At 39.2% G+C, this 22,442-nt stretch overlaps 1 protein-coding gene across 2 annotated transcripts in view; it reads right to left on the bottom strand.

The window, feature by feature from the left end:
• Window positions 1-22,442, bottom strand: part of ECEL1 (endothelin converting enzyme like 1) — a 2,857,191-nt gene that overhangs the window by 241,506 nt on the left and 2,593,243 nt on the right. The gene's annotated exons all lie outside the window — the stretch shown is intronic.

The raw sequence follows: 22,442 nt of genomic DNA, 5'->3' as shown, positions 1-22,442 counted from the left end.
GAGAGATCTTGTGACTGACCTCCTCAGTGAGGCTCGGGCTGACACTTCGGTGGAAGGGGTAGCAATGTCCCAGCAGCTATCTCCTACCCAGGTTCAAGAAATCCAAGCAGTGTTGCAAGAGTTTGGGGACATGTTCACTGGGAAACCAGAGAGCACCCACCTGGTGGATACAGAACCACAAAGGCCTATCAGGCAGGCCCCTTATAGTGTGCCTGAGAGAGTCAAACAGACTCCGAGGGAAGAGGTACAGGAGATGTTGGAACTAGGGGTGATTCAAGAGTCCAACAGTCCCTGGGCCTCACCAGTGGTGTTGGTGCCAAAGAAGGATGGCAGCACCAGGTTCTGTGTGGATTACAGGAAATTAAATAGTCACACAGAGTCGGATGCTTATCCCATGCCTAGGACAGATAAGGCCCTAGAGCAGCTGGGTGATGCTAAGTATCTTACAACCATTGATCTTATCAAGGGTTATTGGCAGGTGCCCTTGACTCCCAGTGCTACAGAGAAGTCAGCCTTTGTGACTCCTTTTGGTTTGTATGAGTTCACAAAGATGCCCTTTGGGATGAAGAATGCCCCAGTGACTTTCCAGAGGCTGGTAGAGCATATCTTAGCAGGAGCAGGAGGGTTTGCACTTGCTTACATGGATGATATTGCTGTCTACAGCCATTCCTGGCAAGAACACCTTTGGAATGTCAGGGAGGTGCTGGGCAGACTACAGAGGGCAGGTTTGACCATTAAGCCAAGCAAATATCAGGTGGGTATGGCACAGGTCTCCTACCTATGACATAGAGTGGGGAGTGGTAAGATAAGACCAGAACCTGCCAAAGTGGAAGCTATTCAGGTATGGCCTGCACTTGTTACCAAAAAGCAGGTGAGGGCATTCTTGGGGACAGCAGGGTACTACAGAAAGTGTGTTCCCAATTATAGTACCATAGCTGCTCCCCTCACAGACCTGACAAGGAAGAACAGGCCAGATAAGGTAGTGTGGACCCCAGCATGTGAGCAGGCATTTCAGAAGCTTAAGGAAGCTTTGGGAGGAGCCCCTGTGTTAGCCAGTCCAGACTATAGCAAAGAATTTGTTGTGCAGGTGGATGCTTCAAACTATGGGGTGGGAGCTATACTTAGCCAGATTTCTTCAGAGGGAGAAGAGCACCCAGTGGTTTATCTCAGTTTTAGGCTCCAACCCAGGGAGGAATGCTACGCACCAGTAGAAAAGGAATGTCTAGCCATAGTGTGGGCACTACAAAACTTCAGCCTTATCTGTATGGAAGAAATTTCACTGTGATGACAGATCACAACCCTCTAACATGGTTAAACAAAGCCAGTCAGCAAAATGGCAAGTTGCTAAGATGGAGTCTGGGGTTGCAAGCATATGATATATCAGTGTAGCACCACAGTCGGAGTAGCAATAACAATGCAGATGGGCTCTCAAGACAGGGAATGGGGTGGGGTACACCCAGATAGACCTGACACTCTCATGCAATGTTTCTCAAGGGGCACTTGAAAAACTTGCTTGAGTTCTCTGGGGGGGGGGGTGACGATTGGGGAGAGATAGGCAGAGGCTGCCAGCCTAGTCAAATAGAATTTGATACATAATTCTGACATTTGTAAATAAATGTAAAATACAGGCATGTTTCTTTGAGTGTAAAAGAACAATGTGAAATGTGGAACTGCAAAATATGTGACAACATTGCACTCTACTGGCCCAGTGAAGCATGTTGTGACCCTTTCATGTTAGAATTCGGCTCAAGTGTGGCTGGATGAAGGTTTCATGCCCATTGTTTTAAGGTTAAAGTGTATGATCAGAATTTACATGTAGAAGGTGCTTTATTGCCCTAGTTTCTGCTAGCGTGTATATGTGAAATGCCTTGTATTGTTGTAAGTTCTGAGCAGGTGTTAGAGTGCTAAATAATGCAGTTTGTAGCCTGAGAACTCAGACCAGGTGTTAAGATGATGCAATATGTATACTGGGAAAACCTAAGTGTCAAAAATTATGTAATTTGGGAGGGCCTTAGAGACATGTTTGTTAGTAATGTTTAAATACTATTTCTCACAAGAGACTGAAAGCATTTTAACTTTGGACATCTAACTCAGCACTCTGCCTTATGCTCACATGTAAGTTTTGGCACTGTGATTTCTTGTAGGAATAGTTACAGCTAGTAAAGATTAATTAGGTATTTTTCATTGAAATCAGATCTGTCCTACTGTATTATTTTAAGTTGCTGTGTGATCTATGAACTCTTAGATATCTCTGTGGTGTAGTAGTTTTGTCTTGTGTTTTAATTATTTATTATTAAATATTTTTAAAACCTTCTACATGTGGCTGGTTTTTGTAAAGATAAGCTCTAGAATACATTGGATATTTATAGAGGTTATTGTAATAAGCCACTCTAAAGTAAGCCTTGACTTTTAGTCATACTACCATTAGAGTATAATATTGCACAGTAATAATTGGGCACCCTTTTAAGGGACTTTTAGTAGCTGATATTATTATTTGGGTGGTGGCAGTAATTATTACCGTTTGGTCTGGGTAAAGGGGCACAGCTGGAGAATCTGTGTCAGCCTTTCCCAGGAGTGTCTGTGAAGTTGTATAAATACTTATCTCAAAGTGTGTGTGTGGTGTGTCAGCTACTTAGCAGGGGCATGAAGGGTACTGGAGGTTTCAGCTTGCCCAGCTAGGCTGAGATCTGGACCCTATAGCTGTGCCAGTGGAGAGTCTTATTGGGGACCTGGTGAGCAAGGGAGTGACCAGCCCCAGACTGACTGTGATCTCTGTATGCACTTAAGGGAAATTGTACTTTACTGTGTGTATAAGTTATCCTTTTCTCTTCTAGGAGACGACCTCCCTGGTGTTAGTGGTGAAGATTAGGGCTCCTTGATTGCTGGGCCAGGGCACGGTCGTCACAATGTGGTTCTGGTTTGTCTTGACAGAAGTCTCTGGGCAGATGAAACAAGATGTTTATCACAAGGAATATTTCTGAGATTCAAGAGATTCAGGAAAACATCACTATTATCTCATTTTGACTAGTATCTGTTTCGCATTTTAAACTGCACTTTCTGCCAAACCATTTGACTGTGGGTACTTAGGAGTACTCGTAACATGGATAAAGTCCCACTCTTTCGTAAATCTTTTGAATTGCTGGCTAGTAAACTGAGTACCATTGTCAGAAATAACTTTGTGTGGACTACACAAAGTTTTTGACCTGTGCCTGACATATAAGGCCATGTCAAACCCAGATTTGATGAATATGCTTCACCTCAAAAAATCTAGATCCCTCAGAACCACAAGGGCAGGAGACTTAAACCTTGACACGGTTATAAATAGAACTTGCTGGAGGGACAGATTCATCACCCAGAGACTCCCTATGCTGTGGAACAAAATCCCGGTACATGTGAGGCAGAGCACCTCTCTGACCTTGTTCAAGAGGAATCTTGACCAATGGATGGGAGATTGCAGATATACCCCAGGGATTACTTCAGTGTCACTGCTTGACAGAGGCACAGCAAAATGATAGGCATAGTTTTTATTCAAACTAAAGGGGTGGCGAAAGCCACATAACTATGGGCTAGGCTTATAAATGCCCTTGGGCAGATAGCCTAGTATGAACCTATGAACCTATGAACCTACCATGGACTGCAAAATGATGCTTCATCTTAGTAATGACAGTACTGGATGCTAGATTCTGAAGTAGGTCAGTCTCAAACCAATTGGAATAAGAGTCTACTAACACCAAGTAATGTTAACCATTCCATTTGAAAATGTCAGTGGCTACTGTCGACCAAGGTAGTTCAGGAATCCGGTTTAGCTGAACTGGCTCCTTCTCTTGTTGGGGTTTTGTACTATTACATACAGAACAAGATGAAAGTTCTCTCTCAATGTCTTTTGACATAGAAGGCTAAAATACTAGTACTCTCGCCCTCTTTTTAGTAGAATCAGTTTGCAGGTGGCCACGATACAAGACAGCAATATACTCTTGTTATAAGGTCTTTGGAACAATTGCTTCTGGGCCTTTCATGATGATACCATTGTCAGAAATACCTCATCTCTGTAAGGAAAATAAGGGTGCACTTTTTGAGGTAAACGAGATTGCTTTGATGGCCATCCTTGATTGATAAGATGGTTGAGCTTCTGTAAAACTGGATCTGAGGCTGTATGACTTCTAAGCTCATCAAGACGTGTGGAAGAAAAATTTCTCACTTTCATGACTTCAAACACAAAGTTCTCATTCTCATGCTATTCAGTGGTATTCCTGGGCGATCTAGATAATGTATTAGCAAGATAAAGAAGTTTGACTTTTGTGTACACAAGACTGAAATTATACTTCTGCAATCTCAACATCCTAGGTTGTAGTCTGGCTGGAGTTGAATGCATAGGCTTTCTCAAAATAGTGACTAGCGGTTCGTGGTCTTTTTCAATCTGGATAGGTCTACTATAAATATAATCATGGAACTTCAAACATGCAAGCACAATTGCCAAGAGCTCTTTCTCTGTCTGAGCATACTGCATTTCAGTTTGGGTTAGAGATCTGGACACACAGGCAGTAGGTTAACTTTCTTAAAGAATGACTGCACCAAGACCAAATTTTGAAGCATCACAGGAAAGAGTAACTGGTTTGTGAACATCATAGTATCTAAGAATCGGGAGACTGGCAATTCTCTGTTTCAGGACATCAACTGCTCTTTGGTGGTGTTCGAACCATGACCAGGATACATCTTTACATGTCAGCTCGCTAAGTGGTGCTGCCAGATGACTTACATCTAGAATGAACTTGTTTAGAAAGTAAACCATGTCAAGAAAACATTGAAGGGCTTGAACATTGTCTGGTGTTAGCATCTCAAGAATTGCTGTTTGCTTGGAAGGGTCTGGTCGTAAGCCTAAACTGGTAAATAAATGACCAACATAATTAACTTCTCATAACCTGAACTTGAACTTCAGAGGATTAAGCTTAATATTCACCTGACTTGCTATTTCCAGAACTTTCTTGAGATTTCTGTCATGCTCAACGTCACCATTACCTCCAAGTAGAATATCTTCTACTATAATACCACAAAGATGCCCAGAAAAAAGTTGCTCCATTGTAGGATGAAAGACTTCACTGGCAGAATTTATCCCAAATAGGTTCATACTAGGCTATCTGCCCAAGGGCATTTATAAGCCTAGCCCATAGTTATGTGGCTTTCGCCACCCCTTTAGTTTGAAGAAAACTATGCCTATTATTTTGCTGTGCCTCTGTCAAGCAGTGACACTGAAGTAATCCCTGGGGTATATCTGCGATCTCCCATCCATTGGTCAAGATTCCTCTTGAACAAGGCCAGCGAGGTGCTCTGCCTCACATGTACCGGGATTTTGTTCCACAGCATAGGGAGTCTCTGGGTGATGAATCTGTCCCTCCAGCGCGTTCTATTAATAACCGTGTCAAGGTTTAAGTCTCCCGCCCTTGTGGTTCTGAGGGATCTAGATTTTTTGAGGTGAAGCATATTCATCAAATCTGGGTTTGACATGGCCTTATATGTCAGGCACAGGTCACCTCTGAGCAAGCGGTATGTGACTGAATAGAGCTGGAGTTCTTTCAGTCGGGCAGCATAAGACATATTTTTGAGACCCTTTATCCTTTTGGTGAGGAACTTTTGCGGCCTTTCCAGCTGCTGCAGGTGTCGGGTCAGATACATTCCGAATGGGGCATTGTACTCAATCATAGGTCTAATGAGTGATGAGTACAGGGGGACGATGACCTCCCTAGATCTAGATGTGAATCCCTTCATGATCAGGTGGGCAATGTAGAAAGTTTTCCTAACTACTTTGGCAACATGAGTGTCAAACGAAAGGTTACTGTCAACCTGAGTCCCCAGATCCCTGATGACTTCTTCTGTGCTCAGTGGATTGCCACCTATATGGTAGCTAGGGGTAACCTTGTTTTTCCCGAAGGGTATGACTATGCATTTCTTGGCGTTTAACTTTAGGCCATGGCTCTGGCACCAGTTATCTGTTTCTGTGAGGCCCTTCTGAAGGATATCTGTGTCAGATGTGTTTTTGACTATGGCGCCCAGTTTGCAGTCATCTGCAAACTTTGTCAGCCATAACCCTCTTGTGTTTGCTTGTACTTCAGAAAAGTAGATGCCGAACAAGAGTGGTCCCAGGACTGAGCCCTGTGGGACACCACTTGTGACAGGCTTTGAGTCTGACATGGCGCCAGCAACTCTGACCCTGTGGGTTCTGTCACTTAGCCAGTTTGCAACCCATCTTGTGATGTATGGGTTTACATTCAAGCTGATGAGTTTTTCGATGATACCTGAGTGGGGTATTGTGTCGAAAGCCTTTGCCAGGTCGAGGTAGGCTGTATGGACTGCCTTGCCCTCATCAATGGCCTTGGTGACTGTTTCGAAAAAGTCAACCAAGTTTAAAAGGCATGATCTGCCTTTGACAAAGCCAAACTGGGATGGATCCAAAGTCTGCAAGTTCCCTATGTCTTTATTTATGAGTTCCATTATGATCCTCTCCATGGCTTTGCAGATAAGGCTTGTCAAGCTAATGGGACGGTAATTTCCAGGGTCGGTGGAGGCACCGCCCTTGTGAAGTGGGACCACAGTCGCCGTGCGCCACTCCTTGGGTATGTATCCTGCGGTGAGGCTAAGATTAAGCAGCTGTCCTAACTGCGGGTTTAATTCCTCACTGAGTTCGTGGAGCACACAGCCGGGGACACCATCCAGTCCCATGGATGCTGTGTTTTTTGCCTTGGAGAGAGCAGTTCTCACTTGGGCGTTGGAGATGTTTGGGGGGCTACAATCCTCTGGTATAGATATCTCTCCTTTTGGGGAGGAGTTTGCACTGAACCTGTCAGCCAGTATGTTGGCAATGTGTGTAGGTTCAGTAATCTTCACATCATTTTGAACTAATTCTGAGCATATCTGGGAGTTTCCTCCTAGGTTTCTAACATAGCTAAAGAAGGCCTTATGATTGTCTTTTGAGTCCTTGGCAATTTTTCTCTCAAAATTTGCATTGGATGATTTTATGAGAGCTCTTAGTTTTTTTACTTATAATGATCAAAGGTGTCTTACCTTTCAAGGATTTTGCTCTATCTTGTAGTAGCTTCCTCCTTTTGTTGTAGAGCTTGTTTATGGCTGGGGTCCACCAGACTGGACGCTTGCCTTTGGTACAAAGAGTCTTAGTTTTGTTTGGGATTGCCTGATCCATGCAGTCCTGTAGGTGCTGGTAGAAGGCATTTGTAAGTGATTCAGCGGTTTGAGTAATGTTTACCACTGGCTCAGGGGCCTTAAAGGAGACCACACTAGTTTTTAGAAGTGTGAAGTCGGCTTTTGAGAAGTTTTCCACTGTGGTCTTTTTGGCATTCTCAAAAATCTGTACCTGCCAAATGGAGTACTGAATATACCAAGCAGCAAGGATCTCTTCTCAAGGAAAATTTGCTAAGATGAGCTCTTTGCATCTAAGACAGAAAAAACAGTGGCATTTGGCATCAAAGCTGCAACTTCTTCGACTGTACGCATTGGATGATGAGGTCTTTTCAGTGTTTTGTTCAAATCTTGTGGATCAATACATATTCTGATATCATCTAAGCTTTTCTTATGGGCAACCACCATTGAAAATACCCATTCAGTAGGTTCATCAACTGGACAATTACAGCTTGTGGCACCATTTTGTCTAGCTTGGCTTTGACTTAGTTCTGCATAGCTACTGGAACTTTTCAGGCTGGCCTAACAACTGGGCTGACATCTGGCTCTAACTTATGGAGTACACATCTGGAAGCTTGCCTAGTTTGTCTTTGAAAAGATCAGCATAGGTAGAGAAAAATATACTGGGCGAAATTAGAAGAGTGGTCTTTCAAACTAACATGATGGACTTCCTTATTAAATGAAAGCAGTCCCATTTTCAAATGGTCTCTGAGCCCTAATAATGACTGGATGTGCCTTTTGATCACATAAAAATAACAAGTTATAGCTTTTCCCCAGCACAGTAACATGAAAGTACTACTGAGCCTTCAGTTTGAATCTGTTCACCACTATAAACAACAAGCTTCGCACACTTTGCCAAATCAAGCCTTTTACCATGACACACTCTAGCAAATGTTTCTACTGATATAACATTGCACTTTGAACCTGTGTCAACTTTGAGTTCTATGGGTTTTCCATTTATTTGAACAGTACAAAAGACTTCATTCTTTGCCCATAAATCTACTGCATTGACTGTTTCATGAAGCACTGACACACCATCAACATAAAAGTAGAGTCATAGCTTTCTAATTGATCAACTTGTTTCCTTGACTGTTCCCTTTTAATAAAAGAATGCCCCTTGTTTGAACATTTTGAAATGATTCCACTTATTACAGCTGTGACATTGCTGATGAAAAGCTAAGCATTTTTCCCTTTTAGGCTCATGACTTCCACCACAGTTATGACAGTTGGCAATAAAACTGGGTAGGGCTCTTAACCTGAGTTTGCTGACTCACTCTTATGCTTCATTGAGACTGTGCATACTGTAGAACTTGCTAGAAAGCTACGGGGTTTCCCAGTGACTGCAGCAGGTCTTACAGTTGCTGCCATGTGCTTGGGCTTGTTTCTTTTAACCACATGCTGCATACTATCAACATTGACCTTAGAAGTTACTGGAAACATGCATCTCTCATTTGTAAATATATTTGTGTGCTTTTCTGTGAGCTCATATATCTGACAAATCTCAATGGCCTTATTCAAAGTTAATTCACTGTCACAAAGTAAAATCTTCCTCCACAGCATCATCTTTAATACCACAGATATCTTTTATCAACTCATCCCTTAAATCAGCAAATCTACACGTTTTAGCTTTGTTTCTCAAATCAGTTACATATGCTGCAAAAGCTTCACCAGGCTTTTAATCCCTTGAGTAAAATAAGTGCCTGTCCATTGTAACATTCATTTTGGGGTTACACATTTCTATAAATTTACATTTTAAGCACTCAGGGTCTTCCAGTGACTCAGCAGGTACAACTATATGATGGTTTTCCCCCTCTCCTGCAAAGACAGCAGGTGCATACACAAATGAATGCTCTTTTTATACGACTTCTGACCCAGCTAAATTAAGCAGAATAAATGCCTTTGTATGGTCATCTATATCAGAAAATGCAGCCTGCGTGAAAATATCATACTCTTGCTCAAACACTCTCCAATTCTCTGCAATATTATTTTTAAACACAAGCAGACCTGGTTTTTCGAAATCCGTCTGCCATTCCAAAAAATTATGCCCAAACACACTGAAAAATATGGCCCTTGTACTTATGTACAAACAAGCTGCTATGTGTGCTTATAATAACATTACAATGCACAATAAACTCTTCAAAACACTGTACTTTGCAAAATAAATGTACTGTAATATTGCACAAACATGCAAACACATAATACACTTCAGACAACTCAAATAGCTTTGATTAATGAGAATAAATAGTGCTTAGTGAAAAATGCAGTCTTGTCCCTTATTTTATTCATTTAAAGTTATTTGGACTTTATTTCAAACATTTTCCACAGTTATTTTGACCATGTCTGTTAATATATTATAGTATCGGATATTTCTGTTACTTAGACATTCATTTATAGTGTTCAGAAGGCCTTGTTTCATACTTTGCGAATAAAAAATAGTTCGAGCAAGTTTTAAAACCTGAAATTCATTTCTGACCTGTTTTGTGAGTTATACGTGCAGTAGGGATGATTCACTACTTTATAGTCCTCCAATCTTAACTGAATGCCTCTCAGTCTCGAAACCTGAAAATCTGGATCCTACTTCTGACACCATGTCACTGTTCTCTCTACTATAGATGATGAAGCAGGATAGTTCGTTCACATGCTTTATTATGTACGAACACATCAGGATGGATAGTAGCATTACAAAATGTAAACAAAGTCTTTAAATGACAGACTACACAGACATACATGCTTACATCTCAACAGCTTACTACAAAATGGCAATCCGGCTCACACGTGCTCAGTATTTATACAATTGTTCAAGCTCCTAGAAAGCTTCTTAAAGCTGTAGACACATATTGATCTACAAGTTTCATCCTGTTCTTTCTGTTGCTCTTTCATATGGGAACTCACTGGCCTATCACTCCATATGGTGTCCATGAGGGAATGCTGATGAAGTAATAGCGTGTATCAGCTCTGGACACCTCAAGGGAGGTGTGCGAGAGACTACAAAACTGGATAAGAACCATGATATATCTGAACCCTATGTGGCTTTTATTTATTTATTTATTTTTTACTGTCTTAAGTCAAAGTGGAAAAGCAGCAATGAGTAGCTAAACAGATGGAAAAATCTGCCCATGAAAAAGCTGCTTTTGAGTGATTCTATTTAAGCACACATTTTTAGATTTTGCCCACAGTCCTTAAGTTTGTAAAGCTAAAAGTAAGAGGTTTGATCAAACTCTTACCACAGGAATTCTAGACAAAAGTAAATTAAACCTGGAATGTTGCTTGAATAAGATGTTTTACATTAGTATACGTTTTCTATATGATATGTAGTCTGAAACTGAAATGTCTGATATTATTTAGTGCCTTTAATTCTGAATAATATTCCAGAAAACCACAAATTTTATGAAGAACGGACAAAAAATATGAGGCAAAAATGTGAACATTCTCTGAAATTCTGGACAAGTGAGAGGTATGGGCTGGACTGGCATAGACTGCACTTTTATGTAGCCTATGTTTGGCCATTTCGTTAAACTCAAACAGACAAGTGAATGGCCAACAACATTCTTTACTCTGAGTGTTTTTCTTATCTTTACTTTAAATAAATTAAAAGCAACATTATTTGCTTGCACAAGCTGAATTATTGAGACATATGTACACATATCTATTTTAATTAGAAGTGTTAAGGATTGGTTGCTTCTGGCTATATTATGACCTATGGTCTGTGTGGAATAGATATGTTTCATTCTGAACATCTGTTGATTTTATTGTCAAGTAAAAAGGTGAAAAATAATGAAAAACAAATGTAAATAAGGATTTAGCAAAGAGAATGAGTGGGTATAACAAGGGAAGTAAAGGGCAAGCAAAGAAAATATTAACTGGTGTACACTGAGGTCTGATATTTATTTATTTTATTTTATATCTTTACAGTTATTTGCAAATGTTGGCAAGTGGGTTGTTATCTTAATGAAGCTGGTAAGGAAACTGCCATCTTATGTCAAGATGACCTGATGTATGAATTAACGAGAATCTGACAGTGGACGCTGTGGATTCATACTACCAAACATCATATCTTTAGAGGAACACAGTCCAACTTATGCCAAGAGCCGTGCATTTTCTTGTGTGCAAACCACCTTAGTTGTACTTTATTGAGCTGATCTGCTAGCATGCAATTCTTTACTCACTAATTTTGCAGCCTCATTCAGCTGGTTAATCCACATTCATTTACAGATAAGTGCATATCTGAATCCTTGTTGCTACTGTTATCCTTAGAAGGTGTAGCTTACGCCTGTGGGGGCAGTCAGAAAGAAGTGCAGCGTGAAAGCTAGGAACCTGTGAAAAGGTTAACTCCCATTAACATTAAGCGTTTACTTAGTAAGTGCTCAAATGGCTCTCAGAAACCAACTAAAGGAGGAAAAAAAAAGAAATCTGCCAGAAAGAAAAAATAAAGAAAGTGAAAGCTAGGTTCCATGTCACATGTACATATCAGAGTTTCATTGTTGTCCATCAACCAGTAAAGCCTATAATCTTTAAATATGGAGGTATTTTTGTGTGCTTTGAAGTATCAGCTTTATTTCAACAAAGTTTTTATTGTGAAGTGTGTTCATGTCTTAGCATGCATAAGGTAAAGAGGTCAGTGTGCAGATGAAAGTTCATGTCAGAGTTCAGAGAAAACACACTTTAGAAACATACCTGCCTGGAGTTAGATGCACACACAAGAGTCATCCAATAGCTTCAACCCAACCTCCCCTCTCTCCCTCCTCTGCTTCCCCTTACTCTCATGCTCCTGACAGTGGCAGCTGGCACAAAGGGTTAAGGCTGTGAGCTGTACTTCCTACTGTACCAGGTTTATTCCTGCAGCTCTCATTTACCTACTGTGTGACCTTGAAAAAGTCAGTTACAGAGACAGTGCTTTGGGGGGAGGGCCGTTGGGAATTTGGGCTATACGCCTCATGGATCCTCTGGGGTGTAAGCATAGCAACGACCTATGAAGCAGTTTTGGCACTTTCCAAAACTAAAAATGCTACTTCCATTGGTCCCAACCACATTGCAGGATGCCTACTGCTGAGTGTAAAGCCCCCCCTTAGCAACCCCCCTCCATCAACTGTTCGACTTCAGTCTCTCTAGTGATTATGCCCTTGAGGAGCGGAGAATGGCAAGTGCATTAGCAGGACTAGTTTTCATCCAATTCGGTATACAATAGGCAAGCAACCACTTCATCCTTTTTGTATATAATATAATATAATATAATACAATATAATATAAATTCCATTCCCTTGTCTGTTTAAACTTATTTATACTATTATGATTGATTTTTACTACTGTGTTATTACACATGGTGGAATGAGCTCTTTTTTATCTTATTAACTTATAGACTGCACTTCTCCTCAACACATAGCTCTCAAACAATCAGGGCAAATCTCACCAGAATCAGGAACACCTTTAAAATATTAGTACTATTAATAGGAAACTCTGACAGAATAAAAGGATGTCAAGTAATATATATCTTCTGAAGTAAAAGAAGTCTGTAACTCTAATTATTGTCATTAATAAGTGTCATTCACCACCTTTATTTCAAAAGTCACCAGTTTTAGGAGGGATTATGAGGGGTTCAGACTTCAAGCCTTTATAGCATCTAACCATGTTAATGTGTTAGTAATGGGTGCCTCTGCTGTTAGGTATATGAGGTCTATATTAGAAGACCGAATGTTTAGGTGATCAAACACCTAAACATCGATTGTCTAATATCGAACCGCACAATGTCGAACGTCCCAGGGAAACACGTCCCCCAGCCACAACACAAAAAATATTACATTATATCTAAATTAAGTGAGGGGATATGCCCCCCACATCCCCGTAACTAAATATACCAACTCTGAGATCGCTCTACAGTAGGGAAATGGCAAACTCTGGCAAACATCCAAGGGAAACCTTTCCCTGCGTTAAATCGGCCGTTTGCCATTTTTTGCTTTCGATATTAGAAGATCAATGTTTAGGTGTTTGATCACCTAAACATTAGGTCTTCTAATATAGACCCGTATATGGATATCACTTTCACCAGGATAGATGGGAGCAGGGAGCCAGGAACCTGGACATGACAAAACAAGAACTCTTAGATCACTTTATCCTGACAAATATGATTGCGACCTAATAGTAGTTCAAGTAAAGGCAAATGCCCTTAGCAGCTCTACCAAGAAGTATATACAGAAGGATAAGATTGAGCTTGCTATGAATGTGTCTGAGGCAGGAAAGACACTAATCTTGAGTGGTAGTTTACCATCACCCAGAATTATGCTGAGATTCAAAGACAACATAACTAGCTTTAATAATTGACTGGGCAGCTGGTGTCATTCTAAGGGTATCCAGTATGTGTCAGCTTGTGATAAGATGGCTGACAAGCCATCCTGTTTTGCCAAGGATGGGCTGTACATCAGTTAGCAAGGTTGTTGTATACTGAATAAACCTTTGTTGCCCTTACGGCAGAGTTTGTCTGTTGGATATTCTAACCTAGTAAAATATAATTTGGAACACATTGAAGTGGTTCCACTCAACATCAACAATTTTAATAAAAATGCCCAAACTTTAGGCTTTCCTGCAGGTTGGTTTCAAAACAATGAAAACAGTCATTATATTCCTGATTACACTACATACTGTGTCTTCAGACCTACTGGCAACTGTGAGGATGTATCAGGTATTTGTCAAGAATATCTCACCTCTCATCAGATTCCTAGATGTCCAGTTACCATAAACAAGACTTATTACCAGACGTGTACATGGGGTGGGGTAAAGGGGGATCAATGTGTTAGGGAACTAGATTTTCCTCCTAAAAGTTGAGAGTTGAGTTGTATATATGGGTGCAGGATGGAAGGAACAGACCTGGCTTGCTACATCAGGAGGAGCACTAGATAGTGAGTGGACCTTCACAAACTACAGTATGTACTAGGGGCAGTGATTCCTGCAAGAGACCACCATGCTGTAGCTGCTTCCTAAGTAGCATATTATGTAACATAGCACACACAGTCAGTATTTTTGGAGAAGGGTGTGAGGTCATACTGTGGGGCACCACTGGATGTATCCATACAGTGAAAGTGTGACTTCAGCAGCCTGAACACATGATCTATAATATTTCTGGTTTGTGATAGTGCATGGTTGTTCCCCTGGTCAATATGATGGCATGGATTTCTGATGGGTGTCATAAGCCAGGGTCCCAGGATATACCCAATATCATGTACAGGATGGCCTTGTGGAAAGTCACTCCTTGAAAAGGTGTACCATATGTGACAGACTTGGCAACTGACTGAGTGACTACACGTGCACAAATTATATATGATACCATGTGCATTACAGACCACCTGGCAGTGGATGGAGTTATACACTTTACAGTTCATGCACCTCTTTCCCAGTTTACCAGATGGGACCTTGATTTCAATGTGAGTAGTGTCTGTGGCCCCAAGAACCTCAGGGAAATGGACTATATCAAACAACTCCTGTGTTTGCACTCTCTTCTGGGGTATGTGGAAACCACACATGCTCCCTAACAAGCTGAATCATTGCATCAAGGGAATGATGCAGGATTCTCAAGGCAGATGCCTAAGATACCACCACTATGTCTCCAGTAGGTCGCTGAGAGGACTCTGTAACAAATATATGTAAAGGTATACATACCTACACAGTATCCACTGAGATATGTTCCTCACTATTCTCAGAGGGCTACAGATGAGGCCAATATATGTCCATTATTTTCTGCACCGTATCCCTATCCATATACTGCCAGTCCACTATGTTGGTGTCATGGTGGGCAAGAAATATTAAGCATGGTCTGATGACACAATGTTTCTGGGGGTGATGTTGTATACACTTACCTGTAACAGCTGATATGACTGCCTCTTGCATATACACATTTACAATAACTGTGGCAACCCCTAACATTGGGCACTACTTTAATTCACCTGAATATGACCATAAACTGTGTACAAATTTAAAGCAGGTGCAGTATTGTTGCATGGCATTTAAATGTGTCGGAATTTTCCCACCATATTTTTTTTTGCCTCATTAGCATATGCGACACTTCATTGTATATTTATTAGCATATAACATGGCCAACTGTGTTATTTTGGCTGGTCATGTCATATCGGTGTGTTATCTGAATCACACAGTCCCTCCATGTGGCAAATTGTCATATAAATTTGTTTACCATAATGTGGAATGTGGCTGGCCCAGTGTTAATACTTTCTGCTAGCCATGTCTGTATAAAGATTATTTTTGAAGATAATATCTGACTTGTTATGATTATAAATGGAAGCTTTTTCCATGATTTTTGGAAGCAGTTATGTCAAGTAGCGCTCATTTCTTTATTGCTGAAATTTATTTTTAGTATTAAGTACTCTAATATGATATTAACTGTCCCCATAGTGTACTCCAGAAAAAGACTTTCACACAGAAACAGATCCGAGAATGAGTTACAGGCAAACCAGAGATCATATTGATGCAACCTGCAAGAAACAAAATTAAATGATTTTTCTCAAGCCTTTCCAAACAGGTCAAGCTTTCCTACCCTGTAATTTTTGTAGCAGGGAAATATTTTCAACACTATGATTTTAGTAGTAAGAACCTATTCATTTTCAAGTTGTTTCAGGTAGCTCATTTGAAAGAAATGAAATCTAGCATTACATTCACTAATGGATCAGATCAGTGAAATATAAAGTGCTAGAAGTGAATAGTAGTGCCCTTTATGACTTTGATGGGCAACATAATTTGCTTTTCTGACTTTGGCACACTGGTAAAACTTAAAATTGATTTCAGACTTTTAATGGTAGTGTAACATTTATGATTTGACCATTTATTTTTTATCATAATTTATGCTTATTTTAACAAGTCTCCTAATGCTACACTTACTGACATTAAATGTGAAGTCACTATTACTGCACTAGGAGTGCATCTTCTTGTTGACCACCATAAAGATATTAACGACTTTTACTCACAGAATTATATTATACAGTTTGGAGCGATCAACATACTTGGATATCCAGAGGTCATTTGGCACTTTTATATAAGACAAATGTGGACCCAATGTACCAGTGGTAACCCAAAATTGGATGAGCAGGTAACTTTTCCATCTTGACTTGTGTTTTGTTATTTAACCAGCATTTTCTCGATTGAATTATGTATAGGTTAGCATTTAATATTTTTAATTTGCCAGTTGTTCCCTTAAGTGTAATAATGTAGGATGCCTTAAGAATGTCAAGATAATCCATATGTATTATCAAATACTAAAGAGGTGGGTGAGGGGGTCCAATATTACAAGCCAGATAGACGAGGAAATGTTCAATCATATAGTCTGTTTTACCATTTCCAGATAATATCATGCCCCAGACATTTAATGCAGAATATAATTACACAATGAAATCATATTAGCAGCCCACTGCTCTGTTTGACCAAACTTGCTCCAGAGTTTCCAAAGCATATGATGACCAAGAAATGATCAGCCAGTGGTCTCTGACCTAAAAAAACAGCAGCACTTTGGTTTCAGTTTTAGTACCCAGAAAAACAAAATGTCAGTTATAGTATTAGTACCCCAAAATAACAGAAATTCAGTTTCAGAATTTATACCCAGGTAACAGAATTTCTGTTTCTGTACTAATATCAGTTAACAGAATTTCAGTTTCAGTATTATTATCAAAACTATGCCATACAATCTGGGAAGCATGCAAAAACTTAACAGTTTCAAACCGGTCCCAGGAAAATACAAAGCTATACTGCCTTGAAACTTAATATCAATACAATGCATTAGAAATGCAGTAACTGACTAAATCAGTATAGAAATGGCTGCAATAGAGGAAGCCCAAAAGTGTTTTATATTAAAATGAGAAAAACATTACTTCTCTATTTTCAATTAATAGAAAGCTAAATGCAATGTTAAAATTCATCACTCTTCAGCTTCTGATTCTAAGCCTGACTCTTTCCCAAGGTAGAGATGCGACCGGTCTTTGCCCTTGTAAATGCAGAAATGGATTGCAGTGAAGCTTCCTGACACTGCGATTTAGCATCCTTTGTGCAGAGTATATGTAGGAGTTTAATGAGTACTCTTTATAGCTCTGCAAATGACTAGTAGCATGATTTTTTATTGCTATTATACAATTACATTACCTAAAAAAGGTCTTACTTTTTCTAAATAGTGTCATTATATAGTGTTATTCTGCAAGGTTCTGGAAGTCTGAGACACGTGAGATATGCAGGATGCATGCTCTAAGCCTGTAAGTGCTGTGTCTGCCTTTTTTCCCTTCAAGGTTATGATTTAGGTGCCCATCTCCAACAGCAGCCAGACATTACAAGAATGGAAGACAGCTGATCCCCCCATAGTTCTGCACTGTACCTGATTTTGTCTCATAGTTTGCCTTGTCTCTCTTACATTTTTTTTTATTTCCTGCTAAATTACCAAGGTTTACATTAAGTCAACGTGGGACATTAGCGTGTCATGCTTCCTGAAGGGTGGAAAGATACCCTTCTTTTAATGTATAATGTTTTCGCTGGTTACAAAGGACAGGGCTGGTATAACGATTTCTTTAAATAGTTACAGCTGTCTGAGTCGATTTTGTTTTCCTCGGATGTGCAGGAATAGGAACTGGGTAGCTATAGTTACTTGTTTCAATAGTTGCAAATGCTTAAGTCAAGTTTATTTTCTATACTTTCCAGAGATGAAAATTCAGTAATTTATGTTCCCTGCTTTCCAGAGGCGATATGAAGGAACTGCTGTTGACTAGACTTGGTTCTGTTGGGAACTGTTGATTCATGAAGCAGTGTACTGTAAAAAAAAAAAAAAGTTTATTTTTTTATATTTTAAATTTTCTACTATCAGTGTGGATAAAGTGAAGTAATGGAACTTCTTCCTGTGAGTATCACTCGATTTACAATGAGCATGATGATTGGTTTACCAATCAGTGTGCATGTTTTGGAATATTAATTAGTCTTCATTGTATAATATATAATAACACTATTCCAGGGTGGCTCTGATGTAGCTACCTGCTTTAGATTTGCAGGGGCTTTTCATTTAGACTTCATTCAGGAGATGCAGCATTCTTAGAAACAAGAGACAAATAAGGAAAACTGTCAGCACTCATAAAGTTATATCAGCTATTTGCAAAATATTTGTTATAGTATTTCTACATTTGCTTAGTTTTCTGTCAGTTGGTACATCCTGTTGGTACTTAATTTTATTATTTTAATTGTGCAAAGTTCCACCCCAAGATGGCGTACTTTTATGATGTTGCATAGGTATCCAGTCTGACTTTCATTTCCACAAAGGATCAGTACCATTTGGGAATCCAATCAATGCATCCTTCACCTATCCCCCCTAAAATTTGGAATGCTTTGGAATATTACTTTCTTCCTTTCTCTACATTATTTTATTTATCACTTTTAAATACCACATGCTGCTGCACAGTAGGCCATAATCCAAAAAGTATTGCTCTCAGTGTAAATCTGCCCTGATTCTGAAAGACTTGCTCTCACTATAAGTGACTTACTTCAGTGTAAGGCCTGCCTATATACAGGCTTACACATGGCGCCAGATTCCAAAAGATTTGTTCTCAGTATAAGTGCTCACTTACACTGAGCGCAAGACTTTTGGAATCATCTACATTGTCTAAACTATAAGCAACATTTGGAATTAACTAGTAATTAAGAGACTGGTCTGTCATCCTTTACAAGTAGAACACTGACAATACTAAACTAATGAAGGCACGAGAGGAAGCTATCAACAGTTCTTGAGCTCTTGGTCAATTTCACCCTTGAAAATGAGGCATTTATAGAAAGTATTCATTTGTGTTATGGCCCATTTGACATTTACATTTGTAATAATTACTTGTACCAACCTTGAGCTTTTCTCCCTCGGACACTGCTGAAAAGGGGGCTTTGCTCAGACCAACCTTAATCAGAGCCAGAATGACTGATTTTACTATTTTTAAAATAAAAAAAGAATAAATAAACAAACAAATCTATTTCACAGTCTAGCTGTGAAATATAAACATACTGTTAGAAACAGCAGACTTAAGGGGTGCGGTCAAGATAGCTAACCGAAAGTAGCAACAGGTGAAAGCTCTGTGACTGAAAACTTTTCTCTGATAGAAAATATAATCAAAACATTAAAATTTGGAGCTACCTGTTAACTAATTTTATTCACTAGAAGTCCAAGAAAAGATTTATAGCTTCAAGTTCTTCAAAAGCTATAATTTTCCTGTCAGAATTTCAACTGCTTGGTTAAGAGAGAAGAGACTTCAACATAAGCTACTAAAGAAATGGTACACAGGGTTCTTGTATCAACAATTGCACAAATCAGCAGTACAGAACAAAACTACAAATGCAATGTAGAACTCAACACAAACAAAATAAACACAGTAAAATTCCACTGCTATCCACCCAGGCAAGATTCCAGGCACAGTTTGCATTTTTAAGCTCTTTCATTCTTTAAAAGTGTACCAAGAACTTCATCAGAAAATATAAAATGGATTAAAAACATTTTAAAAAGATTACCTAAAAACATGTGACTAACTAAGCCCTATCACTGTAGAGAAGCTGGTAGGTTTGGTCATTAATGTGTATATCTGTATTTAAAACTTAAATAAAACACTAAGTTTGAAACATGCGTGCACAATATTGAACCTATATGTAAAATGGTGTCTATATCATATTATCGTATGATGTAAATAGCGAATGCTAATTCATCGTACCGATAACATCGAAACAACAAAATACTGAACAAACGGAACAGGGGATTTTTTCCCAGGGAAAAAATTTGCTGCTCGGTAAAAAAAAATAAACTTCAACACAAATTTAAGTGGGGGGCTGTGCCCCCCACACACCCCCTACTTAAATATACCAACTCCGAGATCGCACCATAGTGGAGGAAATGGTACACGGCCCACTGAATTTTTTTCCTGGGAAAAAATTAGATGTTCCGTGACTTTGCTATTTTGCCATTTCGACAGTATCAGAGCAACTAAATGGCATTCGCTATTTAGTCCATTCAATAGTGTCATATTGACCTGTAAAATGACATCTTAACAGAGTTTTTGTAGTTACAGAAAACATTTAATGTCAACAGTCTCATTAAGTCCAGGAACACAACTGGCTCTTAACTTTATTTGCCATGTTGACTCATAGCATTCAAGCCTTGTTCTGTAATCTGCAGTGAAAATATCAGTGCTAACAAAATCTAAAACAAAAAGTGTAATTTTTTAAAAATTAGAGCAAACTGCAACATGCTTGGCAAGGGTGTTGTTAAAAAACATCAATTACTTAGACATTACTTTATCTTTCAACAAATTTCAAAATAGTTTGTCTTGTAGAATCTACAGAAAAGACATGTTCGTAAACCAATATTTGCACAAAGATGGTCTAAGGGACTCCTTAGTGATAATGATACCACCTACCAGTTTTAGCAGTAGAGAAGAAGCTTTAAATGTTCAGAAGGGAGAATAGCTGAAGGTGAGTCTCAGACTGAATTTCTTTTAAAACAAAATAACTGATTCATAGATAAAAACGATAATTTATGAAATAACATTAGAATTTATGATATACCTGAAAAGTAAACTTTTTAACAACCTGGCTGCATAAAACATTAAATCTACCTGAAACTTTATCTTGTGGAATTGAAATGACACATATATCCTTGAGATAAAGAAAGAAAACTCACCACCATGTTCAATTATAGTTAAGTTTATGACTATCTTAGGAATACATGAGATATTAAAAACAACATGCTCCAGCCACCTATTAAAATATGTTGACATGTAGTCAGATTTGACAATAATTATTCCAGTAAAGTAATGAGCAAAAGAAAATACTGCTTACCACTGATCAAGGAACTTTTAAAGAACAACATTAAAGCCACTTTGGTGTTTCCTGCAAAGACTAATTATTTCTTTCGGAAGGAACTAAAATATTTGGCACACTGGAGGAGGCATCTACTTTTGTCAACAAAAGTAAAATTCTTAATACCCCTAGTGATGTGGACATCGTCCAGGAGGGTCTCACCCAAATAATGACTGGTAGCAGAAACATGGCCTCAAACTGAATGCCAAAAAATGCATCATCATCCTTTTTGGGGAGAGTGACATCTCCACAAATTATCACATTAATAATAAAGCACTAAGCATGCAATCAGTCATGAGGGACTTGTGCACCCAGGTTGATAGCAAACTGATGGGGAGAGTGACATCTCCACAAATTATCACATTAATAATAAAGCACTAAGCATGCAATCAGTCATGAGGGACTTGTGCACCCAGATTGATAGCAAACTGATTTTTGACCACCATATTGCCTCCATTGTATGGAAATCTTTCTACATGGCCCACCTCATTAGTAAGGGTGTCTCATCCAGGACACAGATAGGCTAAAAGCCCTGTCCCTCTAACTCAGTCTCCTACAGACTCCTCAGAGGTGACCTCTGTCTGGCATACAAAGCAATCTCAGACTCTGCCCTGATGGGACTGCTGCAGATCCACTAGTCAAGCTCCACTCATGTAACCAGCACTCACGACCTCAACCTGGTCTGTGAAATCAATAGGACTTGTTGTTGGGACAGATTTGTGTCCCAGAGACTTCTCCTTCTGTGGAATAGACTCCCTCTCCACTTAAAGCAGAATACCTCATTAAACCTTTTTAAGCACCACATGGATAACTGGATAGGGAACAGAAAATACACCCCTGGGATTCCGCCTGTGTCCCTGCTGGACAGTGGCATAGGGTGCTGACTTGTTGGAACATAGGCTAAATTCTTGGCTAGGCTTGTAAGGGCCTCAGGGCCAATAGCCCAGCAACTTCCTATGATCCTATAGTCCTATGAAGAAATAGACTGGAAAAGTATATCCTTCAAAAGACAGAGTGAGCTAAGTTCCTGGAAAACTGCTTATAAAATAAGAAAGTTTAAAAAATAGTGATTTTTATTCTCTGATTGCAGTACTTTTATTTTCTGAAACAATGGATTTTCCCTTTAAGTAAAAGATATGTATTGGACTTTAAGCTTCAAAACATTGTAAGTATATATTTATATTTTAAGCTAAAACATTTTTCATGATAAAGAATAGTTAGTTTTACTGTTTTATTATATTTACAGTGAAAGACTTAATATATTTCATTTAACTGAACTTATAAATATAAGCAATAGAATTAGTAACTTTAAGACTATATAAGTTAAGAATTGCATTTTATTTGTTTAACTTTTCTTACTATATATAATGCTGGGTTAACTGACTGCCAGATCTAAGTGATGT

Source organism: Protopterus annectens, chromosome 4.part1 (assembly GCF_019279795.1).
Source record: "Protopterus annectens isolate FY-2018-M chromosome 4.part1, PAN1.0, whole genome shotgun sequence".
In the NCBI taxonomy this organism is placed as follows: domain Eukaryota; kingdom Metazoa; phylum Chordata; order Ceratodontiformes; family Protopteridae; genus Protopterus; species Protopterus annectens.
The sequence above is the reverse complement of the archived record's forward strand: the minus strand, read 5'-3'. Positions and strand labels throughout refer to the sequence as shown.